The following is a 24812-nucleotide window of genomic DNA, read 5'->3' as shown; positions in this document are numbered from 1 at the left end:
CATCAATACGTGCTCCAGCCACCCCCAGTCAACCATTAATACAGTCATCAATCCATCCATCTGTGTTAGTTGTGTAGATTTGTAGCGCACAGTATCACCGGGAGGGTATCTTGGCACTGAGCAGTGTCTAGCCACATGTAAGGCATCGTGGGACTAAAAGGCCTCAGGTCTCCCGGTTCCTGCGGAGTTACAACAAGTGAGGAGGAGACTCCTGCGAGTAGCAGCACAGTGCTTAGGCATAAGCGCCTGGAAGGTTTGTAAAAGCAGATGCAATTGTTGAGCTAAGCTGGGCCGGTGTTATGTAGCGCTCCTAATCCATCCATCCATCCATCCATCGCTGTGAACACCGCACAGATGCCCACGTGGGTCATTTCCGGTGATGTTCTGTCAGAGCCACAACTTATTTCAATGCCCGTCTGATCCCGATTATGCCCAACAGAGTGTCAGGGTCACTGGGATACCCGTGCTCCCCGGGTTCGCGCCACGAGAATCCTAATCTCAAATGCTGCTGCTTTCTCAGGGCCCTGCACTCTGGGGCCCCGAGCGGAGCCACGGGACGTGGGTGGGAGTGCACGGCACCTTCCCCCCACAGAGGTCGTGCTCTCTCGGGCCGTGAATGGAGCACAGCAGGCGGGGGTGCAGTGCGCGCACAGACCTTCAGCACAGACACGAGGGCAGGGGCCGTGCTCAGGCCGTGAATAGTGCCACAGCACGGGAGTGTACAGTGCACAGCACTCTCACACCACGAGCACAGACACGAGGACAGGGGCCGTGCTCAGGCCGTGAATAGTGCCACAGCACGGGAGTGTACAGTGCACAGCACCCTCACACCACGAGCACAGACACGAGGCAGGGGGCGTGCTCTGGCCGTGAATAGTGCCACAGCACGGGAGTGTACAGTGCACAGCACCCTCACACCACGAGCACAGACGCGAGGCAGGGGGCGTGCTCTGGCCGTGAATAGTGCCACAGCACGGGGGTGTACAGTGCACAGCACCCTCACACCACGAGCACAGACGCGAGGCAGGGGGCGTGCTCTGGCCGTGAATGGAGCACAGTAGACGGGGGTGCAGTGCACGCACACACCACTAACACAAGCAAGAGGGCAGGGGACGTGCTCAGGCCGTGAATGGAGCACTGCACGCAGGTGTGCAGTGCACAACACCCCCCACAGCACTCCAAACACTTGCCGAGACACAGGGAAGCCTGCACAGGGGCGCCGAGTTGTGGGGTTAGAAGGGGGTGGGGGGGCTCCTGCGTGTTCAGCTGCCAGTATTCACTAATCTGACAGCTTGCCAGCCCCCCAGTATAGAAACGCACCTATTACGTGAGTCTGGTGAGAACACACGTACACACACGCTCGTGGAAAGACATATATATGTATATATAGGTTTATATACATGTACCGACACATGTATACCTCTATGTGCACATGAATAGCAACATAAAAACATTGATACACCTACACCCAGGAAACACACTGCCCTAAAGCCACAGATACACACAGGTTATCTCTCTGCCTCTCGCTCTTCCTCTCACACACCCACACACACTCTCTCACTCTCTCTTTAGCGCTCTCTCCCTCTCACACACACCCACACACACTCTCTCTTTAGCTCTCTCTCTCACACACTCTCTCACTCTCTTCTCTTTAGCTCTCTCTCTCACACACTCTCTCACTCTCTTTAGCGCTCTCACACACACCCACACACACTCTCTCTTTAGCTCTCCCTCTCACACACTCTCTCACTCTCTTCTCTTTAGCTCTCTCTCTCACACACATACACTCTCGCTCTCTCTCTCACACAGACACATAGTCTCTCTCTCACACACTCTCTCACCCTGTCTTCAGCGCTTTCTCTCTCTCACACACACATACAGTCTCTCTCTCTCACTCTAGCTCTCTCTTTCACAAACACACACGCTCTCTCTCTCTCTCTCCCACACACACTCACGCTCTCTCTCACACACACACACATACACTCTCTCACACACACAAGTTCTCTCTCTTTTTCTCATTCTCTCTCTCACACATATACACACACTCTCCTCACAGTCTCTCTCTCCTCTCCCTCAAGTGCCCCACTGGCAGGACAGACATGACCACGTGCACAAAGATGAATGTATTTTATAGTTTCTCCGTTTAATCAAAATTGAAATAAATTATGTTGAATTCGTCACCAGAAGGGCGAATTTGCAGGCCGGTGGATATAAACCCCTCTAAGTGACCGCTCGTCATTTGCAACCTCTCGTAATGTGTCAGGAGTATAGTCTCACCACCACTGCCCCCCCCGAGCCCCCCGACCACGACGCCCCCTCCCTAGACACGCTATGCAGATACCGCGTGGGCAGCAAGGCACGGAGGCTGGCGAGGCTCCGTGCGCGGCGCTTGTGCACGCGTGTGCACGCCGTGAGCACACACCAGGCGTTCGTCTCGCTGCTGCCTGCCCCAGCCCCTCTGTTTCCGATGCTCCCGAACACTCGCCTTCCTAAGGCCCTTAAATCCCATCAGAGGGTGGGGGAGACGTACAGGTGCGATGTGTTAATGCCAAACCATGTGCCGTGATGGCTGAGACACAGTACACCGATGTACATCACAATTATATAGAGAATGATATATGCAACCGGCCTTGTAACCGAACCAGTGAGTCGCTATCGCAAATCAAACACACGCACACACAAACTTATAAGGATAGATAGATAGATAGATAGATAGATAGATAGACAGACAGACAGACAGACAGACAGACAGATAGATAGATAGATAGATAGATAGATAGATAGACAGACAGACAGACAGACAGACAGACAGACAGATAGATAGATAGATAGATAGATAGATAGATAGATAGACAGATAGACAGATAGACAGATAGACAGACAGACAGACAGACAGATAGACAGATAGATAGATAGACAGACAGACAGACAGACAGACAGACAGACAGACAGACAGACAGACAGACAGCTAGATAGATAGATAGATAGATAGATAGATAGATAGATAGATAGATAGATCGATCAAACCAAGTGACAAACAGCCAGTTAGAGAGAGAGAAATATGGATGAGATATCCAGACAGACTTTCAGACAGACGGACAGAGGCAGCTCGATGGATAGACACATCGGCTCACCACCTGCCCATAAACTGGTATTTTCGCGGATCTTTCCTCCCTTCCATGTCTCAGGACGGGCCGGTACCCAGGTGTACGTGTCTGGGGCAGCGGAGTGGGGGCCCGTCCACAGTCCCGGTACTCCACGGCAGTACATGCCCGGGGTCAGCCGCGGCCGGATCTCCTCGGCCGGCCGTTACCATCAGCTGCTCTCCGTTGATGCATGGGGTTGATTTGCAGTGTCAGGTCTGGTAATGAAATTTAAATTGGATCTCTTCGATTTCCAATGTTTTAAATATATTAGTGGACCTTCGCTCCTCGCCTGGGCTAGCGCCTTGCCTGTGGCACCCTAGCCCCCCCCTTTCAGACTGCAGCATCCACATAGAGGTCTCGTTTTGGCTTCAACCGTCCACTGATGCTAATTGGCTTCCCTTTTCGGGGGAAGGGTCGGGGTTGAAAATGGCCCTTTTATTCCTGTAATGAAAAAGTCAATTTTCGATACTCATTTATTGAGGTGATTTGCAGGATGGCACATGCCACCGCGAGGCGACTCGAAGGGAGGCGGCGTCAGAACACATTTCTCAATAGTTGCTTAGTATAAACCACGCACCAACACAGTGAAACCCTCAAACCGCTCACCAATAAAATGAATCCACTTACCGCATCTGCCTTCAGATTTCAGGGGACATTTTCCAGGTGGAAATCCGGGGCGCAGCAGACCCAAGAGGATTTCAGGCTCACCGAATTAAAGACAAAAAAATGGCATGAGTTGAAATCCGCCTGCGGTCTCCCATCCGTTGCAGGCTACAAACACTTTGCATCCAACCCAACTGAGACAATTCACCCACAACAAATTCCTCGTCCCGACAAATTGAAACTCTAGTTTTTCCGCTTGGTTTATGCCAGATCACCAAATTTCCTCAGCGGCGTTGCGCGGTTTCCTCCCTGGTGTAGCTAGGAGTTCGAAAGGAGACGCGCCATTAAACTTTACCCCCTCAGTGGCCATCTCTTCCTCCCCATCGCCAGGTTCAGCGCGCGCAGGAAACAGTGCCCCCTTGGGTATCTCTCACTCAGCAGTCTGCACCGAGACGGATCCGTCGGTGTCTGAATCTTCTCGAAGGAGCTCCGGAGGACCCACATTTTTCAGCGCCCCCCTCGCTTTTCCCTTCGGCTTCCACAAATCCCATCCGATCTTTGGCCCAATTCGAGCATCTCGTGGCGCGCTCCTTCCAAGCCGGACAGCCCCCTCCTCCTTTCCTCCTCTCACATCCTTCGGGGGGTTGAGCAGCACCCCAAAAGAGGGGAGGGGGCGAATGAACTTTCCATCTCTCCTCTCGCCGAAGACCTGATTAGGTTTCCAATCACAAACCAGTGCGGAATGGGTCTCCTTTGCGCGCCCAGCTCGATCCAGACGCAGGGCTCCGCTAACTTCCCTCAGCCGTCTCCATCCTCCTCGTAATGTCACATTCACTGCAAGACTGCAGCTGGGGGTGCAGCTCTGGAGGGGGAGCCTCCCACCCTCTGTCACTCGTCAATCCATCACCGTTTCTCCCCCTTTCTTCCCAACCCGTTCTCCTCGTGCGTAAAACCGATTGTGGGAAAGTGAGTGTGTGCGGGGGACTTTCTTAAGTGTCCCTCCCAATTATCGTCGGAGGTTACACTGTAGAAACACTTGGCCCCTCTTCCACTCACTCACTAGTCCCTTGCCTCGCTTTGCCGGCAAAGCGCTTCGAGCCCATAAAGCCAAAAGTTTCCAGTGGCGCTCTGTGCTGGTCAGGAGGAGCGCAGCATCTCTTGCCAGCTCCAGCTGGCACGCGACAGAGGGTTGATCCACACCTGTCACCCCCCTCTCTTGCCCTCTGGGAGAGGCTAGCTCTCAGCTGTGGTCGCCCAATGGTCATTTGCTGTAAGACCCCGCCTGCCCACTCCTGCCCAAGAGGTGAACATTCCCAAGTGCGCCCTCATCCGTGCCACGTGTGCGCGCGGGGATCCGGCACTTGCAGCCGCCGCCGGCTTCATGGCAGGAATGCGCGCTCTGCAGACAGCATCATCCTCTGGTCCCTGCCAGGCTGGCGGCTCTCCTCTCTCACTCCAACCACCCTGCAGAGGCGGCAGAAGTGGGCACAGCGCTTCCGGCCCCTTCTCTCCCGGCCCTTTCTCTCTCCCTCTGCCCCTCTTCCCCCTCTTGCTCCCCTGCCCCCCCTTTTCCGCCTGCTTGTGATGAATAAAATGCAATTACCCAATTACCTCCCATCATCTTTACACTGATTGGTCAATTGCATTAACACTTGATGTCAGTGGGAAGGGGGGGCTGAAGCTTTGTGATGGGGCGCTGCTGCCACCTGCCTGTCAGTGGGGGGACAGTCAGCGCTGGCCTGGCATCCCCGAAAGTGAGAGCAATGGGAAGAGCACAGCATAGCGAATAGGAAGAGTGGAGTCTGTGGAGCCCCCAACGGATGCAGAATTAGAATAAAAAAGAGCATCTCATAGGTCAATATTCTGAGCTGTGGACATCGGTGAAACATAATGCAGGGGGTAGTGGAACGCATGGTGTGCAGGCGAGTAAATAATACCAAGGGTAATAATGATGCTTCGGGTGATAATACTGCTGACCGTAATGCTAATAAAAATAATAATAATCATAATAATGCTAATAGCATCAATAACAACAACAATAATGCTAACACTAACAATAAGAATAACAACAATGATAATAATAATAATAGTAATAATAATAAAAGTAATAATAATAAAAAAGTAATAATAATAAAAATAATTACAAGAACAATAATACTATTAATAGTAATAGGAATGGCAATAATAATAACAACAATAATAATATTAGTAATAATGATAACAACAAGAACAATAGTACTATTTATAATAATAATACAAATAATACCAATAATAATGATAATAGCAATAGCAACAACAACAATAATAATAATAATAATAATAATACAAATAACACCAATAATAATTATAATAGCAATAGCAATAATAATAATAATAATAATAATAATAATAATAATAATAATAATAATAATAATAATAATATTATTAATACAAATAATACCAATAATAATGATAATATCAATAGCAACAACAACAATAATAATAATAATAATAATAATAATACAAAATAATATCATAGCTAAACGGTTAATCTGATAATAATTAATACTACCGGTCCTAATACTTCTACATAGTCAGTTGTACTAATAATGCTAACACTGCTACTTCTACTGCGCTTATTAGCAATATTACCAATAATGATAGTAGTAATACTACTAATAATAAGAAGCATTATAATAAAACTCATCATTATTATCATCATCACCTTCATCACAATGACGATCATCATACTTCTAATAATATTATTGGTAAACTTACACATAATGAAGGCTCCCAGTTTTCCGTTTTTACTGATTTTTACACACAGAGACAGAAAACAAGTGTTTACTGTCAGAAAAATATAGAAAAGTGTCCTTTTATGAGCGACTCTCCATGTGTCCTTTGTGATTCCAGGGTGGCCCGGCGCAGACAGAGCGCGGGCAGTTGAAAGCATGATGATGTTACAGGCATGCGTTAACACATATGTGTATAAAATGCAGATATTGAACTGTGAGTGTAATGTTTTGTAATTTTTGGTTGCTTAATTTGCTAAAATGCAAAAGGCATCAAAGTTCGAGTGCATGTTTATCAGTTAAATAAATATGCAAATTTAGATTTCACGACTCCATTAATTCTGAAAACACTAAATAAATATGGATAAAAACCAATAAGATGGCCCAAAAATAAATATGGATAAATACAGACGGAAATGTTAAAAAAATAAATACCATAAAACCGGTAGCCCTAAATATAATACTACCAAGAGTAATGATGATAGTTTTATCATCGTTTGTATTGTTATTATTGCATGTAATATTAATAATAACCAGAACAGCAATACTGATACTACTTATAATAATGATAACAATACTACTTCTAATAATGATAATGACAATAATAATAATATTAATAACAATTATTATTATTTGGCTTCATCTAGTGCTTCATTTCACCATCTGACGGCGTCTTAGCGCAGCGACTGGTGTCACAATGGCCCTCCAGGCACTGAAATCATGCAGCTTTGAAGTAGCCAATTCATTAGAATGAGGTGAGGCCCATATGCAGCAATGCATTGGGAAGCGCCATTTACAGGTTCCACCGAGTCGACTCCAGACAAATGCAAGCCCCTGAAGACGGGCACCTAAGAACCTGGATGCATGTTCAATCAGCAACAAAAGACTTGTGGGAAATGTAGTTTTTCATTTCATTGCTGGCTTGGAAACTACAAAAAGGAAAAACTCTGCCCAGGGTCACTGTCAGTAAATGCAGCCATTCTGTCGGGGATAAACAGATATCTGGTGCAGGGAATGGTAGGAAATGTATTCTTCTTTAACATTTGTTACAAGAGGGTATGATTAGTTCAGCAGAGCCCGGATACCTGTTACGGTCACAGTGCGCTTTATAAATACTATACATACATACATACATTTCTTAAGTTTCACCAAGATCTATCAGGCCACCCTGGCTACCAAATAAGCACACGCACCCTCAGTGTTTCAGATTTGAACCAAAAGTCAGAGTATTTGGGAAAAGTAAAGTAAATCAGAAAGTTATTTGTGGAGTGGCAAAACAACTTAGTTGGCTGGTACAGGGTATGTAGATTTGAGGCAAACGGTGCCTTCAGTTGAATGAAGAAGTTAGGGGAGTTGGGGTGTCTCTAAATGTGAGATGCTTTGCTCAACACATGTAAACTAAAATCCTGCCAAAAATATGTAAACTAAAATTCTGTGCCAGTTTTTTTTAGTGATTCTCTGTGAGTTTTCTCTTATTGCATCTAGACATATCACACAACAAACGCCTGAAACAAGACCAAACTATTGGTTTTGCCAATGCTTGTTAGAGGTAGCCAATAAATGAGTACCACATTGGTTTTGTTGTGAACAATTAAAATTAAAACTGCTTGATTTCTAAAAATATGATACTGTGAATTAAATAATACCAAGGTCTAAGGAAAGGATGGTGGACTTCAGAGTGATTCTATTAACCCCACTGTCCCTTTCACACAACTTTCCTCTGTTGGTCACTTGGGCACTTTTTCTCCTGACATGGTTCTCAAATCCTCAGTCTTCATGTCTGTCACAGTTTTTTATGCTATAATTCTGCATGTTCTTCCTTGCATCACCTTCCATTCACCACGCCCCTCTGTCTCACGCACCCTCTCTCCCTTCCTGTAAACAAATGTTCTTTTCCATTGGCACTGTCAATATTCCAATAGCTGTGTAAACCTCCTTCACACACTTTCACATAAAATGTAAAGTAGAGTTGGCACATGTGTGCAATGTGCTAAGGGTTGGGTGAGCATGTAGTCTGATCATCTTTATCAACCAGTGACCAGCACGGTAGAAACTTAGGCCCAGATTTACAAGAAAATGACGGAGCGGACGGCAGCACCAAATCTGGCAGGGCTGCACTCAGTCATTTTCAAAACGCAAGGATGCACCATATTAACAACAAATTGGCGCATGCTTGTGCTTCCCCCCTGTGCCGGCGCTAAATTTGCCTCAGAGCGACACTGTAGCCACCCTTGTGCCATGGTGCAAGGATAGCTGGTTGAGGGGGAGATTGTTCTTGTGCAGGAAGGGACATCTTCCTGCACAAAAACAATCTTTAATGGCGATTTGATACAGAATGCAGCACAGACAGAAAGAGCAAAAAACTAGGAGAAATGAAAGCATTTCTCCTTGTTGCACCATGCTAACGCCACCCCTGCGGTGGCGTTAGATTTTGGCGCTGCCTCAGGTGTACGAAAGCTCGTAAATCTGGGGCAGCGTCAAAATGCAATGGGTGTTGCTGTGGCACGTCCACAGCAACACCCATTGCACGCCCCCTTCCACGCAAAGTGCTGCGGATGAAGGGGCCATATTTAAAAGGTGGCGTTAAGCCATAAAAAGTGGCTTAACGCCAACTTGTAAATATGGCGCAGTGCATAGTGCCACTAGAGCGTCACTAAAAGTGGCTCTCGGGTGGCAATAGGGCTTTGTAATTCTTGCCCTTACTCGGCTTTCGTCCTCAACTCCAGAGGTCCAAAATGTGCCTTGTCAAGTCCAGCCATCCAAAAGATGAATTCACCCACACACATAGAGGCAATGTAGTTCATACCAAGCACTATACAAGAAACCTAAGTTGCATGAAAAAAAACTACTGAAAAACAACATCTGGAAAAAGCAAATACTCTTAGAGAATGCAAGATGAAGTAAAACGTAAAAAGTAAACAGACTGCTGTTCTCACATGGATTACCCTCAGGGGTTTTCACAAGGATCTGTGGCACCCATACTAGAACACTGTATGGGTCTTTTTCAAGTTGATATTGGCCTATTGTTTTCACCAAGGTGAGCTTGAGAAATGATCATTCAATATTTGTACTTCTGATAGGGAAGAGTTAAGAAACAAGCATAATTGGTGTTGGTGTCTGAGTGAAAGACATTGAAGAAGTGAATTGTGTTTGAGATACAGCAGGTGAGACAGAGGCGTGTGAAAGAGGGAAGGCAGATTGTAAGTGAGGTAAGCAGTGCTAGAGTGGTTGGGCAAGAGAATATGCTAGAAGTTCAAATACATGGAGTTTGCAAGGTAAAGAAAGCTATAAGCAGGGTATCTGTGTTTGTGTGTGATTGAAAAGTTTCCTTGAGAAATGCAAGTGTCAGAGTGCAAGCTTGAGCGAGGTCTGGTGCAGTCGTTGACAAAGATGGGAAGCTCTGAGAGGGTTAAGTCCAAAGTCCGTGCCTCGGAAGGCCTCAAACCTGAAGGGATGCTGCTCAATGGTGGTCCCAATTAACTCCTCCACTTTTGGCCTTAGAAACTATTCTAGAAATCATATCTCCTTCAGCGAGGTAAACCAGCAAGCTGAGGCCGCCGGTAAATTGAAGGCCACAGCTTCAACAGTCATCGAGGTCTCCATCGGTTCTCGAGGCAGAAAGTTGCCAAAAAGTTTCTAAGCCCCACTTCTTGCACTTTAGAGTCAGGATGAGGACAATCTAAAACCACTGAAGGGCCAACGACCTGGAGGACACTACTTGAGGGTTAGGAATCACACCAGCAGAGGTCAGCAAAAGAGATGAGGGGAGGTCCAGTTTGTAGTGGTGATCTGGGTAGTTGCAGGAAAGGATCTCTAGAAGCTTGTGATGCCCCTGTAGCTCAAATAGGAGGTCAGTCAACCGACCCTAGAAGTCTCTTCCGAGGTCCCTGGTTCAAGACAAGCAGGTCCACTCTTCCTTCAGATTCTGCAGACAGCAGAACACTCCTTCTTCTCCTTTTTCACAGATCCAGGAGTATTCTGAGAATAGGTCTGTGGGCTCCACATTTGATGCCAAGGGCCAAGTATGGTCAGTTCCTCCACCCTCACTGAATTTGGTGCCATCATGACTAGAGAAACAATGGGGAGGTAGGCCTAGGTGGGAGCGTCACCTGCCAGTGAGAAGGTAGGCATCATTAGAAGCATAGGAAGGGGCCAGGCACAGCCCCCAATCTATCCTGCCAAGAGAGGAGCACCCCTCTCAAATCCCAGGGCCCGTTGTCCACAGTCTGCGAGCACTACACATCTCACCACAGGAGAGCCACCAGGGGCTCATGTGCCAGCTGCACACTGTCCAGAAAGTTGTTTGGTTATAGGCAGTAAAACGGAGAAAGTTCTAAAAGTATAATTTCCAAAGCAGTTATATAAAAACGGACTTGAACATTGTCAGATTTTAAATTACTATTAAAACAAGTCCTTAAACCACCTTTCTAGCAAGCCCCAATTGAATTTAGCATACATTAAAAGTTTTAGTGTAAACCAGCATTAACCAATGGGACAGCCAGAATTGCCACACTGAAAAACAACTTTGGAGTTTTTTCACTGCCAGAGCATGTAAAACATTAATCATATGTGTCCTACTTTTTAAATACACTGCACACTGCCCTATTGGCATTTAGGGCCATCCTTAGGGGTTATTTCTAAGCATCAAAAAGGAAGGTTTGGGCCTGGCAAAAGGTTTGTTTATCCACCAGGGAATGGCAGTTTAAAAGTAAAACTGCAGAACTCAAGTTGCAGTGCCATGCCTGCAGACATGCTTTACAAGGCTGCTGCAGCCGGCACAATGAATGCTGGTGTGCAATAGTAGTATTTAATTTGCCAGCCTCAGGTAGAGGTATCACCATATACTAGGTACAAGTAAATTAAATGTGCCAATTAGGTGTCTGACAATTTTACTATGTTTTCGAAGCAGAGAACAAGCACTTTAGTTAGCAGGAGTAAATTACACAGAGTTCTACAGCAAACATAAATAGGGTGCAGTAAAAAGGCAAACAATCTCAAGTGACCTGCAGAGAGGGCAGATTTCTAAGACACATCAAATACCTGAGCTTGGGAGATCTAAAGTTTATTTACAAATGTACATATTGATGGCAGCCAGGTCATCTACAGGAAGTAACAGCAGCAAGACTGCAGCATATACAACAGGAGTAACAGCAGTGAAGGAAATTGGGTTATTAGTTGAGGGGGCTGAGAGTCCTACTCAAGCCAAACACAATCCCGGTCGTGGTAAGCCATAAAAGTCACTAAATAAACCTGTGCTTAACCCTCTGGTAGCTTGACACAAAAGAAGTTAGGCTTAATTTAGCAGCAATGTGTAAAGTACTTATGCAGCACAGAAACAGTAATAAAGTGAAAACATAACACAAGAAAAATCCCAAATCAATTTAGAAACAGAGTACATTTTAATAAATAGAGTGACACCAACTAACAAAAACCCAATAAGTAGAACCAAGGGATACATTTTTGAAATCACACGTTGAGGCCAACCACGATGGATAGCAGGTCCAGGAGTGCTTTTGTAGAGGTTCCGAGGGTACCACTTTTATACCCAGTGACAGCCTGTGCATGGGATTCTCTGTCAGTCTAAGCCAAACTGATTCTAGTCAATTCTTCCTCTGCCTCTGGGTTTGGTTCCAAACTATTGAGGGTAACAACGGACAAACAGACCTCGGTGTCAGCTGCGTTTGACAGTGACAAAGCAGGCAGCTTCAGAAGCCAGAAAGAGGGTGGGCACAGCCCTCAGGCTACCGTTTGAAGCAAAGGAAGGGTTGGGTACAATCCCCCTAACCATGCACACCCAGGGCCCTTTTATCCCCTATCTGAAAGGAAATACACACCGCACCACAGGAGGCGAGTCATTATCAGTCATGTGATCATGGGCACTGGTGGAAAGATATATTTTAGTGGGGCAGGATAATGCCAGCTTTCTACAAGTGGTATTTTCAGAATAGTAATTTAACATCTGACTTTACCATTAAGGAAGATTTTAAATTATAATGTAAATGAGTGGATGAAGTATTTCTCTATCCACCCCAAACTGAAATTATCACTTATTAAATGTAATAAGGTAACATAGTGTTAGTCTGTGGGAGAGTTATCAGTGCTACAATGAAAAACAGCTTTTGGAGTAAAACTGCAAAACTTAAATAGACACATCCCACTTTTTAAATACCGCGCACCGTGCCCCATAAGCATTTAGACATTCCTTAGGAGTGACCCATATGTGTTGGTTGGACTTATACCTCTGTGCAGCGGAACCCCTAAACCTTTTACGTAACCCCTCCTGTTTTCTGAATTCACTTTTGTTGGCATTAGGACAGTGTGCACTTTACCATTGCTCACCAGTATAAAAAAGCTTGTGCTCACTGCCTTTAACATGAGAAATTGACCTACACCGGATTGGCACATTTCATTTACTTGTAAGTCCCTGGTAGAGTGGTGCTGCATTTACCCAGGGCCTGTAAATTAAGCGCTACTAGTGAGCCTGTAGTCTACTAAAGTAGCACTTGAAACATGGCTCAAGCCTGCCATTGCAGCCTGCTGGACAATTTTTAAGTGCCATTTAACTTGGCAAAATAAACCCCTTGCCAAGCCTAAACCTTCTCTGTTAATGCATTTAAGTCACCCCGAAGGTAAACCCTAAATGCTCAAGGGCAGGGCACATAGCATTTTAAAAAGTGGGACAAGTGAGAACTCTTCCCTGCCTGATTTACAGTTCAAATGGCTTTCTCCAGCACACACAAAGGAAGCTGATACCAGTCTTTTGTCACCCCACACTTCTTGGAGCCTTAGCAGGGGAAGGGAAGAACTTTCCAGAATAGATGTGGGAGTAGCCCCCCTACTTCAAAAACTGACACCCGGTCTAAAGATTGGGCGCTCAGAGCACCACTTCAGTACACTCCTGGACCTGTAGACATTATAGAAGAAGCACTGCCTGTTCTCCAGAGGAATGACCTGCGGCTACCTGAGGTCTGTCCTGCTACTTGAAGACTGCTGTGGTCCCCAGGGGGCTGCCCTGCTGCTTGAGCACTGCCCTGCTCTCTGAGAAGGAATACTGGACCTGCTCCCTTCATCCCAGGCTACCTAAGTGACTCCAAGGGTCAGTTGATTGAACTTCTGTCTGAGCTACAGGGACACAACAAACTCCAGAGACCTGCAACTGCCCAGATGACCTGCTGCACTAAATGTGCCTGGACCTGCCTGAGCCCTGATGGCCTCTGATTGAGTGAGTTCCTGACATCTAAGAAGTGCCTCCCCTGGTCCTGGACCCTTGGCGGGCTTCAGTTGAGCTCCTCCTGAGCGGAAAGGTGAAATCCTGAAGTTTTGAACTCTTCGCACAGGACTCTGAGGAGGTAACAGTCTCAGAGGGACTAATGTGGTCTCAATACCCTGCCCACTTTCTTATTATGTTCGGCCTGAACCTGTGAGTTGTACCCAACCTAACACAACCTAATGACTGCAAGAGGCGCTGCTCGACCTGTCAACTTTAGAGTGGCCTTCCCCCCCAACTGTTTGCTTTCCTCCTCCAGTTTTCTGATCTCACTTTTGCTGGCATTATGACTCTGAGCACTTTACCACTGCTAACCAGTGTTAAAGTACAAGTGCTCACTCATTAAAACATGGTTACATTATCTAATCCCCAATTGGCATATTTAATTTACTTTTAACATCCTTGTAAAGTAGAACTACATGTGTCCATGATCTGTAAATTAAATGCTACTAATGGACCTGAGCACTGTTTGTGCCACCCTCTTAAGTAGCATTTTTAACATGTCCCCGGCCTGCCATTGTAAACCGCAATCCCTTTGTATGCAGCTTTAAACTGCCATTTGGACCTGGCAAAATGAAAGGCACAATCTTTCCTTTTTTAATACCCCTAGGGTAGGTTCTGGATAGCCTAAAGGGCACAGTGCAATGTATTTAAAAAGTAGAACATGTACTTTTAAGTTTTACATGCTCTGGTAGTGAAAAACTCTCAAATTCGCTTTTCACTACTGCAAGGCCTATCTCTCCATAGGATAGCATTGGAGTTGCCTTATTACATTTTATAAGTGTACTTTCCAAATGAGAAGAGATCATAAGTTCATGTTTGGTGTTTCTGGAATCACAATTTGAAATCATGATGTATGGTGAAGTCGGATTTTACATTGCAATTCTGAAAACGCCACTTTTTTCGAAGGTTGGCATTTTCATGCTTTATCCATTTAGTGCCTATAGGCTGTCTCTGGTCACTTGGTGCCAGATGTACAAAGATTCCGCTTTGCCATTTACTAATTGCGAATCTTTGTGATTTGCAATTAGGAAATCACAAACTGCAATGTACTAATGTGTCTCACACACATTTAGAGATTTGCAGTGGGTCGCAAATGGACCTACCTTATCAATATTCATGCCTCAACAATATTCATGAGGCAGGTCGCAATTTGCAAATGATTATGAATGGCTACAATCACAGGGATGGTGGCCTGCTGGGGTCAGCAGACCATTATGTCTGTGGTTGCTTTTTCAATAAAGCAATCTTTTTTTCTTAATACAGCCTGTTTTCTTAAAAAAAAAAGGAAAACAGGATGCATTACAAAAACAAAAATGAAGGGAGGGGTCCCTTGCAAATGGTTACCACCAACTTGAAGTTGGAGGTAATCTGATAATGTTTTGCCACCGCATTCCGGTCGCAAACCATTCACACATACCTCTACGACTCGCTATTAGGAAGGGACGCCCTTGGCATGACCCTTCTAATATCAAGTTCCAAACCCTATTTTGCGAGTCGGTAATAGGTTACCCACTTGAAAAATAGGCTTGGTACATGATACATGGCCATTTGGTGGTCGCAAACAGCAAATTTTGCCATTTGTGACAGCTAAATAGCTTTTTACATCTGGCCCATAGTCAAGTGTAGCCAATAGTTAGGCTTTTTGTATTTCTCCTTGATAGCTACACACAATAAGGAGTTTAGGTGTGCCTCGTTGGGCCGTCACTGGCAGGATGAGAGGGAGTAGCAGGGCACAGCCCCACTTACAGCGGAATAAGCTGCGTCATGTCTCCACACAAAGGGCTGCATACCCCCTGTAGTTAGTGTGGAGCCAGGACAGGGAAGGCAGTATGTCTTGGGACTTCAAATGGAAACCTCTAGAAGCTTCTACCCCACTTTAAAGGCACAACTGGTTATAAATACTTGACCTCAAACACCCACTCTGCAGTACACATGTGGGCTAGTGGAAGGACTACTGTACTGCTGATCGACTGCCACTCTGCTGGACTGCACTCTGCTGGATTCCTGCTTTCTTAAACTGCTGCCCTCCTGCCTGGGTGAGAAGGACTGGACCTGCACCTCTAGAACCCAGAACCCCAGACTTGTTACAAGGGCTAGATGGCGTGCCTCCTGGCTTCAGCCTCATGGACAGAAGGCTCCAACAACCTTAGACCTAAACCTGGACTCTGCCATGTGTGAGTCTACATTGCCAAGTGGTGCCACCCCAGTCCTGGACCATTTGGAAGTGGACTTAAGGTGCTTTGCCAGCCTCTGTGGGTCCAGTGAAACTGGCACATCTCCTCTGCTGCGCGGTACAACACCAAGCAGAACCGACACATCACTGCTGCTGCATGGATTAGACCCTTCTCAAAGACCCGCATTGCTGCTGAAGCCCGCATCGACTTCAGAACCACCACTGTGTGGCGTATCCTAAATGCAGTCCCTTACATCCCTCATTGACGGCAGACTCAGCAACGGAATCAGCATTGCAGCCTCCCAGATCCTCAGAACTGACGCATCGCCCCAACTGTTCAAAGCATTCCCCGATTCAGGATTTTGCATCTCAAGCCCTCGTTGACAGGATCTTCGATGACAATGCAACAGGACCTCGCACCGCAGCCTCACTGCATCTCAGAACTATCAAACTCCTTCGACTCCTCAATGCATCTTTCATGTGGACCCAAACAAGGCTCTGAAAACCAGTATTGAAGGTACTTTTGTTCAGTGGGCCTAAATGGGTCCCTGTAGCTGGCCCGCACTCCATGACGGTTGTCCTGAAGTTGTGACTTTGTCCCGGGCCAACCAGATACCCACAGTTGACGCTTTATACCGTTTAGCGCTACTTTTACTAAAATGTTTAAAATTGAATATTTCCACTTCTACTGACTGGAGGTTTGGTGTTTTGGTCTTGTTTTATTTATTAAGTATAACTCTCTTTTTCCAACCCTTTTGTGGGCTCCTTTTCAGGTGTGTTATCACTGTGTTACTGTTTGAAGTGACACACAAATACCTTACGTGTTGTCTCTGAGTTAAGCCTGACTGCTAAGTGCCAAGCTACCAGTGGGTTGAGCACAGATTAATTTAGGGTTTGCATGTGACTTCACCTTAAGAAGAAAATGTAGTTGCAGCTTGAGAAGAGTTTTACTTCCCCAACCAATCCAACTTTTTACAGACACTTTGTGCGTTTTGGCATATATCCACCTAAAATTTTAAACTAGCATATCACCGGTTCTATTGATTGGATTTTTGTCATTCTGGTATAATTTTATTAGTTAAAGTTTAGTCTGTTTTCCTACATTATTTCGAGGGGTTTCTTGGGTTCTTTTGTCACCTTATTATAGTTTGTGTGTTGCAATAATGCTCTACACATTGCCTCTAAGTTAAGCCTGGCTGCTACCAGAGGGTTATGCACAGGCTACATTGGTGACCTTTGTGGTCCACCCCGACCAGGACTGTGGTTGTGGTTATTGCCTGAGTGGGGCTTCCTCCCCCTTAACCAATAACCAAGTTTCTTACAGCACTAAAAAAGATAGTTTGGGCCTGACAAAAGCTTTAGTTTGTCAGGTTGGAATGGCAGTTTAAACTGCGCTACAGGCTGCATTGGCAGGCATTAGACATGTTTCACAGTGCTACTCTAGTGGGTGGCACAGTGGGTGCTGCAGCCCATTTGTAACATTTTATTACCAGGTCCTGGGTACATGTAGCACCACTTACTAGGGACATATAAGCAAATTAGGCGTATGCCAATGTTACCATGTTTGAAAGGGAGAGCCAATGCACTTTACCAGCAGTTAGCAGGAGAAAAGTGTGCAGAGCTCCAAAAGACAACAAAACAGGTCCAGCAAAGGAAGATAAAAACCAGGGGTCGCTCTGTAGACAGGGCCAGGTTCAATACGCAGTGACATCATCACTCCGACAGACCAAAGCAGAAGTATCACAATAAGGCAGAAACATCACTGAAAGCACCCTGAATGAAAGTAGGAGACAGGAAAGAGTGGGAGCTGGTGTAGTGTACTGAAATGTAATGGTACCTGAGTGACATAGATTCCACTGCGCCATTTTTGCAGGCTAATGGAGGAACGCCACCTTTGCATACATTATGCCTGGCGCAGGCATGATGTGGTGCAAGGGGTTACAAAGTGGTGCAATGCAAGCTTTGCGCCACTTTGTAAATATGGTGTGGTGTTTTTGCCACACTATCGCCACATCAGCATCACAAATAATGACATTAATGTGGCAATAGTTGGTGCTAGGCCCTCTTAAATTTGGGCCATAATCTTTACATGGCTTTTGTAGACCTATGTGCGGTGTTTGATCTTGTACGGTGGGATAAGCTTTGGAGTGTTCTTGATGGAACCGGCATTCCATTTGAACTGTTTAACCTAATCGCGTACTTGCATGAAAATAACTATGCACAAGTGCGCTAGGACGACAAAGGCGAATTTATTGATCGTATTCCGATAAACAAAGGTGTCTGCCAGGTGTGTGTTTTAGCTCCCACTTTATTTTCTTTATATGTTACTGACCTGCCCAACTATCTATTGTATTGTATTGTATTGCTTGAATGATTCCCCCACTTTAGTTGCTTCAAAGGTTCAAATTCTACTCTTCGCGGATGATTCACTACTAATCTCCAAGACATCAATGGGCCTTCAAAACTTAATTGATTGATTTACAAAGTTTTGCGATCTGAGAGGATTAGAGTTGAATGCAGCTAAAACTAAGTTCATGGTTCTCAGGGCAAGACCATCTAGGAAATGTATTATGACGTGGGGTCCAATGTGCAGCAGCATGTCAACAGCTTTGATTACTTGGGCATAAAGTTGTCTAATAATTTTTTCCTGGGGACCCCAACTTAATAAGAGCTTTCTACTTATAACATAGGTCTATAGCTATGAACTTTAGAACCAGTTTATGCCCAATGTCCCCTGCCGTGGAAACTTGCAGAGCCAGGGCACAGAATGCTACCTTTTATAGAGCCGAGCTGTGGGGTTTTATCGATATGCAGAAATTAGCTATAGCTGAGAATAGCTTCATAAGATCTCTTTTCTCACTCCTAGTAAATATACCTATTATACCTCTATTGTTTGATACTGGCCTCAAAAGAGTTTCTGACCTAGCTAATTTGAAGCCTTTGGTATCCTGGCTGAGATTGTGGACTATCCCTGAGTTAACTGATTATAACTATGTAAAGGAACTAATGAACTAGGCAAACTTATATAAAGTTCCTTTGTTAAAGTATGTATCTAGATGGCTTATCAAATTGGGTTTAAAAGGGATGTGGGAAAACCCAGAGACCATTAAAAGGCTGATGTTGCAGTCCTAAACTCCTGTTATTGGACTTTTGTTTATGACCACTATATTTTAAAACCGGGAAATGAGTGCTTAAACAACCAATACTTTGCTTTTAAGCTTACACCGTACTTTGAGTAATTTTTAGATAACATTACATCCCTGTCCTGCCATTTGATAAAGTTTGTTTTGACCAATGACTTTGTGTTTCACCACTGCGCATATTAGTTGCTCAATGTTCACCAGTAGCACATGGTATGTTTTATTCAGTTTAGCCGTCTATGGGCTTTGACATTGCATTAGCCATTACATTCTGTATTCTGCCTATTGGCTTTGACATGATGTATTCAGTTTAGCTGCCTATTGAGTTTGACATGCTATTAGATATTCTGCCTATTGGCTTTGACATGATATCATATATTACATTTTGTATTCAGCTCCGCTGCCTATTGGCTTTGACATGATATCATATATTACACTTTGTATTCAGCTTAACTGCCTATTGGCTTTGACATGATATTCAGCTCCGCTGCCTATTGGCTTTGACATGATATTATACATTACACTTTGTATTCAGCTCCGCTGCCTATTGGCGTTGACATGATATTATACATTGCATTTTGTATTCAGCTCAGCTGCCTATGGGCTTTGACATGATATAAGACATTGTATTTTGTATTCAGCTTAGATGCCTATTGGCTTTGACATGACACTAGACATTGCATTTGATATTTAGGTTAGCTGCCCATTGCCTTTAACGTGGAGTTCTGTATTTTTCCAAGCTGTGTTTTTTGCACCAGAGAACCAAGATGTTTTGCTCTCACAGTAGACTAGACCTGATAAGAGAGAGTACATGGGCGTCGTTTCTCTTCCCTTGAGCTTGGGAACAGGAGTAGTCTTGGAGACCTGGCCAGTCTCCAAAAGGCTTGCTCAGTTTCCCGGGTCTGAGAGGAGGGGGCACACCTTTGTAACGAATGTAACAGGCTGCAGAGAGTCAGATTCAAATCTGCCGGACCTCGTGCTGGAGCTTGGCGCAGGCTGCCAGCAATCCCGTGTGGGTAGATGAATCTCTCTTTCTCGCGGCTGACAGGGGTCCTCAGCTTGCAGACCTTAGAAAGATGAAGCTGTGAATAGTTCCCACACGGTGAAGTATTTGTTTTGCTTTGCATTCAATATCTTATAAATATAACCTGCTGTGTATATTGCAAACTGATATATTTTGTTTGATTAACGCGGACTTGAAAGCTACTAATTCGTCATTCATATAACAACAATAAAAGTCTTCTTTGACCTCAGAAGTGCATTTCTGTTGTGTTATGTTAGTGCTTAGAAACTAAATAAGAGAAAAGCACTACAATTGGTACCAGGAGTGGGGTCGGTCATTAAGAGGTGATTAAAGGGTTTGACGAGTTGGTAGATTTCTAAGTGCACACTTTAAAAGTGTAATTGTTTTTTTTGTTGTTTGGAGAATTACAGAAATTGTTTTCTGTTTGGAGAATCACAGTAGCACGGCAGACCATGTCTGAGAATACATGTGTTGATGAACTGCCTGATGGTGCTAAGAAAAACTGTGAATTGTTTTCTGTTTGGGGAATTACAGAAGAAAATGCATGTGTAGCTAAAAGGCCTGATAATGCTTTGAGAAATAATTCCCGTTGTATATATGTAGAAAACGTGTCTTTTGGAAGTAATGATGACAGAAAGGTCTGGATACCTTTATCTGCTTACAGAGAAATGCAGGAGAAATGTAGGAAGTTGGAACATGAAAATAGGAATTTACGTGAGCAAATTAGCCCGACTGAAAGTTATAAAAGGGCTGTTTTTGAAGAATCTTTCTTGTCCCATTCCAGTAATGAGGGGGTTAAGACAGCTCCGAGCTGCACTGAGTTTCCGTGTGAGCCAGGGTTTTTGGCAGCCAAAATGCATTCCTTAACTGATAACACGGAGGAGAGAGACCAGAATGTGATTTACGAGTTACCGTTGCAAAATGCACAAGTAAAACGAAGGATTTTAGAGCAAAACACCCCGAGTTTCATTAGCTTGTTTGATTTTTGGAAAAAGAATAGCCCTCATTTGAGAGAAATCCTAACACTTTTGTACATGGTCACTGTGAAAAATTATATGCAGTTGCGCGCTTGTGATTTGGCAAATGAAATAATGCAGACTTTAGGTTTCTGCGCAGTGCAAGAAGGAAATACTTATGTACATGTAATTCAAGAACAAGGGAAGAAAATACTGCCCCTAGCTAGAATCATACAATGGATCTGGTACTTGCAAGACAGGGCTAGAGTACCACAGATAAAAGAGTTACCAATGAAATTGTGTGCACCATTTGAATTCGTGTCTACTGAAGATAAAAAGCATGTTTGTTTTACTAATGATTCATTGACTGAAATGTTGTTTTCTGGCACAGTAGAAGGAACAGCGTTGTATAATGTGTGTCAGATTTTAAAGCAAGAGCTACGTGAGATGTGTCATTTTTATGCTGATTTTTGGTTCTTTGATAATGTTTTAGCCACATGGCTTGTACCTAACTGGTTCAATTACCTTGCAGATGTTAATGAGAAAAATTCAGAGAGAGAAGTGTACACCCAGAATTCTGCCTTAGTGGGGATGGCTAAGTGGGTGCCCCAGCTGAGAGAAAAAGCCACTTACAGGTGGGCAGAGATGAGAGAGATGCACATTCCCCTAGATTTGACAAAAACTGTGCAGCACGCACAAAAGCAATCTGTCATGCAAGCAGTCACAGAGCAGTTGGGGAGAGGAAAGTTGCCAGAACAGAAATGGCAAATTGATCAGGTTTTAGGGAGAGTGATTGCTGCAAATTACCAAGGAAAAATCGAAATTATGCTGATACCTAGAAAAGAATCTGATTTATTCATACAAATTGGAGACAGAATGGCCCAAATTGGCGAAAGTGCAGTGAATGGAGGTTTGGTAAAGAATGAGTCTGCCCCAGCCCTTCTGACAGTGCAAGAAAAAGGAAGCTGTGGCGCAGCAGATAAAAACCTCAGTACTGATGTGTGGGCTGAAGCCCCAAGTGATCCTCCAGAACCTGCAGTGAATATAACAAAGGGCCCCAAAAACGTCCTGCTGATTATAAAACAGGGAAAGAAAGAGGAAGGGTGCAGTTTAAATGAAAAATGTTATTTGCAAGAAAAATCATACTTGTTTCTTTTGCAGATCCGACCACGTTTCGCCGCTGTCCCTGAGTGTGCTGTGTGGTCCCCCTTCCGGTGTGTGCGTGTGGGGTCGGGGAAGGGACCGAATCCCCAACCTGAACCTGGCTGAGTAAAGTGCCAGCACCATGGATCCATTTTGCGCAAACTGCGCCTTCAGTTCAAGTTCAACTTGTTTGCTGTGTTTTTTTTCCCTCTCGTATGGAACTCTGACTTTTGCTTACCTTCCAGAAAACCTTTCAGGTGGACCGTGCACCTTTACATGAGCAGAACTCATGCCACATCAAATTGCTAACACTGTTGAATTAGAGACTCATTCAGAAAAAAAAAAAAAAAAAAAAAATTGCCCAGTCTTTTCTATGTAGATGTATCTGATGTGAAAGGTTATGAGATCAATGTGTTAATTCACTTCTATTGCTTTACAGGGATTGCTTTGATCATAATGTTTTTTTTGTGCTGATGTTTTTTTTTTGTTTGTTTGAAATATGAGATATGTGAAACAAAAATTCATTGGTCAAAGGGCGGAATGTCCTGCCATTTGATAAAGTTTGTTTTGACCAATGACTTTGTGTTTCACCACTGCGCATATTAGTTGCTCAATGTTCACCAGTAGCACATGGTATGTTTTATTCAGTTTAGCCGTCTATGGGCTTTGACATTGCATTAGCCATTACATTCTGTATTCTGCCTATTGGCTTTGACATGATGTATTCAGTTTAGCTGCCTATTGAGTTTGACATGCTATTAGATATTCTGCCTATTGGCTTTGACATGATATCATATATTACATTTTGTATTCAGCTCCGCTGCCTATTGGCTTTGACATGATATCATATATTACACTTTGTATTCAGCTTAACTGCCTATTGGCTTTGACATGATATTCAGCTCCGCTGCCTATTGGCTTTGACATGATATTATACATTACACTTTGTATTCAGCTCCGCTGCCTATTGGCGTTGACATGATATTATACATTGCATTTTGTATTCAGCTCAGCTGCCTATGGGCTTTGACATGATATAAGACATTGTATTTTGTATTCAGCTTAGATGCCTATTGGCTTTGACATGACACTAGACATTGCATTTGATATTTAGGTTAGCTGCCCATTGCCTTTAACGTGGAGTTCTGTATTTTTCCAAGCTGTGTTTTTGCACCAGAGAACCAAGATGTTTTGCTCTCACAGTAGACTAGACCTGATAAGAGAGAGTACATGGGCGTCGTTTCTCTTCCCTTGAGCTTGGGAACAGGAGTAGTCTTGGAGACCTGGCCAGTCTCCAAAAGGCTTGCTCAGTTTCCCGGGTCTGAGAGGAGGGGGCACACCTTTGTAACGAATGTAACAGGCTGCAGAGAGTCAGATTCGAATCTGCCGGACCTCGTGCTGGAGCTTGGCGCAGGCTGCCAGCAATCCCGTGTGGGTAGATGAATCTCTCTTTCTCGCGGCTGACAGGGGTCCTCAGCTTGCAGACCTTAGAAAGATGAAGCTGTGAATAGTTCCCACACGGTGAAGTATTTGTTTTGCTTTGCATTCAATATCTTATAAATATAACCTGCTGTGTATATTGCAAACTGATATATTTTGTTTGATTAACGCGGACTTGAAAGCTACTAATTCGTCATTCATATAACAACAATAAAAGTCTTCTTTGACCTCAGAAGTGCATTTCTGTTGTGTTATGTTAGTGCTTAGAAACTAAATAAGAGAAAAGCACTACAATCCCCCCTCACCAAAAGACTGATGCGTAAGATTTTGATTAGGAAACCTACCTGTTAGAAATTTGGTCTGTAGTTAGTAGACTTATGTATCCTGCTCAAGTACGGACCACAATCCTAGTCAGGGTAAGTCAGATACACACTTTAAATTAATCTGTGCTCTCCCTCCGGTAGCTTGGCACAAGGCAAGCAGACTTAACTTAAGAGGCAATACATAAAGTATTTGTGCAACACACACAGTAACACAATAAAAACATCACAAAAAGACTTTACACGTTTAGAAAATTAGAGAATATTTTTCTGAGCAACAACAAAAATCCAATCAGTAGAAGTTGAGATTAATTTTTAAAGTTTAAACTAAACATAGTGCTTAGACGTCACTAGCGGTCAAAAGGGTACTTAAGGTCATGAGGGACCGGTGCAAATCCAAAGTTCAGGGTGACCATTATGGAGGATAGGCCGGCTAAATAACCTATGCAGGGTCCAGTGAAGAAGTACCTTTTATGGAGCAATCGTCGAGGAGCAAATACGAAGGCAATGCAGTGATATTTTCCACGTGTCAGCATCATGGTTGTGCTCTGTAGAGATTAATGCAATGCATCATCATCGAGCTGCCCAGAGCATTGTCATTGGGCCGTGCAGGCTGTGAATCCGCTGTTGATGAACAACCACTGCACCCGCATGGAAAGGAGGTGACAATGCATAGTTCTTTAGCAGAAAGCAGCTGCAAACCCCACTCTTGAGGGCAAGGACTGGAGGCAGACTTTAGGCAAGGGTAGGACTCACAGATGGCAGAGTCCAGCAGCACCAGGAGAGCTGCAGGCAGTCTTTGATGTCCCTGAGATTGCAGGAGAAC

General features: G+C 44.4%; 1 protein-coding gene across 5 annotated transcripts in view; it reads right to left on the bottom strand.

The window, feature by feature from the left end:
- The window catches only part of LRRC4C (leucine rich repeat containing 4C), a 3131096-nt gene that overhangs the window by 266613 nt on the left and 2839671 nt on the right, over positions 1-24812 (bottom strand). Inside the window, exon 1 of one of the 5 annotated variants that reach the window (XM_069221812.1) lies at positions 3774-5339. The exons of the other annotated variants lie outside the window; for them this stretch is intronic. The gene's annotated coding sequence lies outside the window, so the exon portion shown is untranslated. Of the gene's footprint in view, positions 1-3773; positions 5340-24812 lie in introns of those variants that run through there. 5 annotated transcript variants of the gene reach the window in all.

The sequence above is a fragment of the Pleurodeles waltl genome, chromosome 3_1 (assembly GCF_031143425.1).
Source record: "Pleurodeles waltl isolate 20211129_DDA chromosome 3_1, aPleWal1.hap1.20221129, whole genome shotgun sequence".
Taxonomy (NCBI): domain Eukaryota; kingdom Metazoa; phylum Chordata; class Amphibia; order Caudata; family Salamandridae; genus Pleurodeles; species Pleurodeles waltl.
This window is presented reverse-complemented; position numbering and strand designations above follow the sequence as displayed.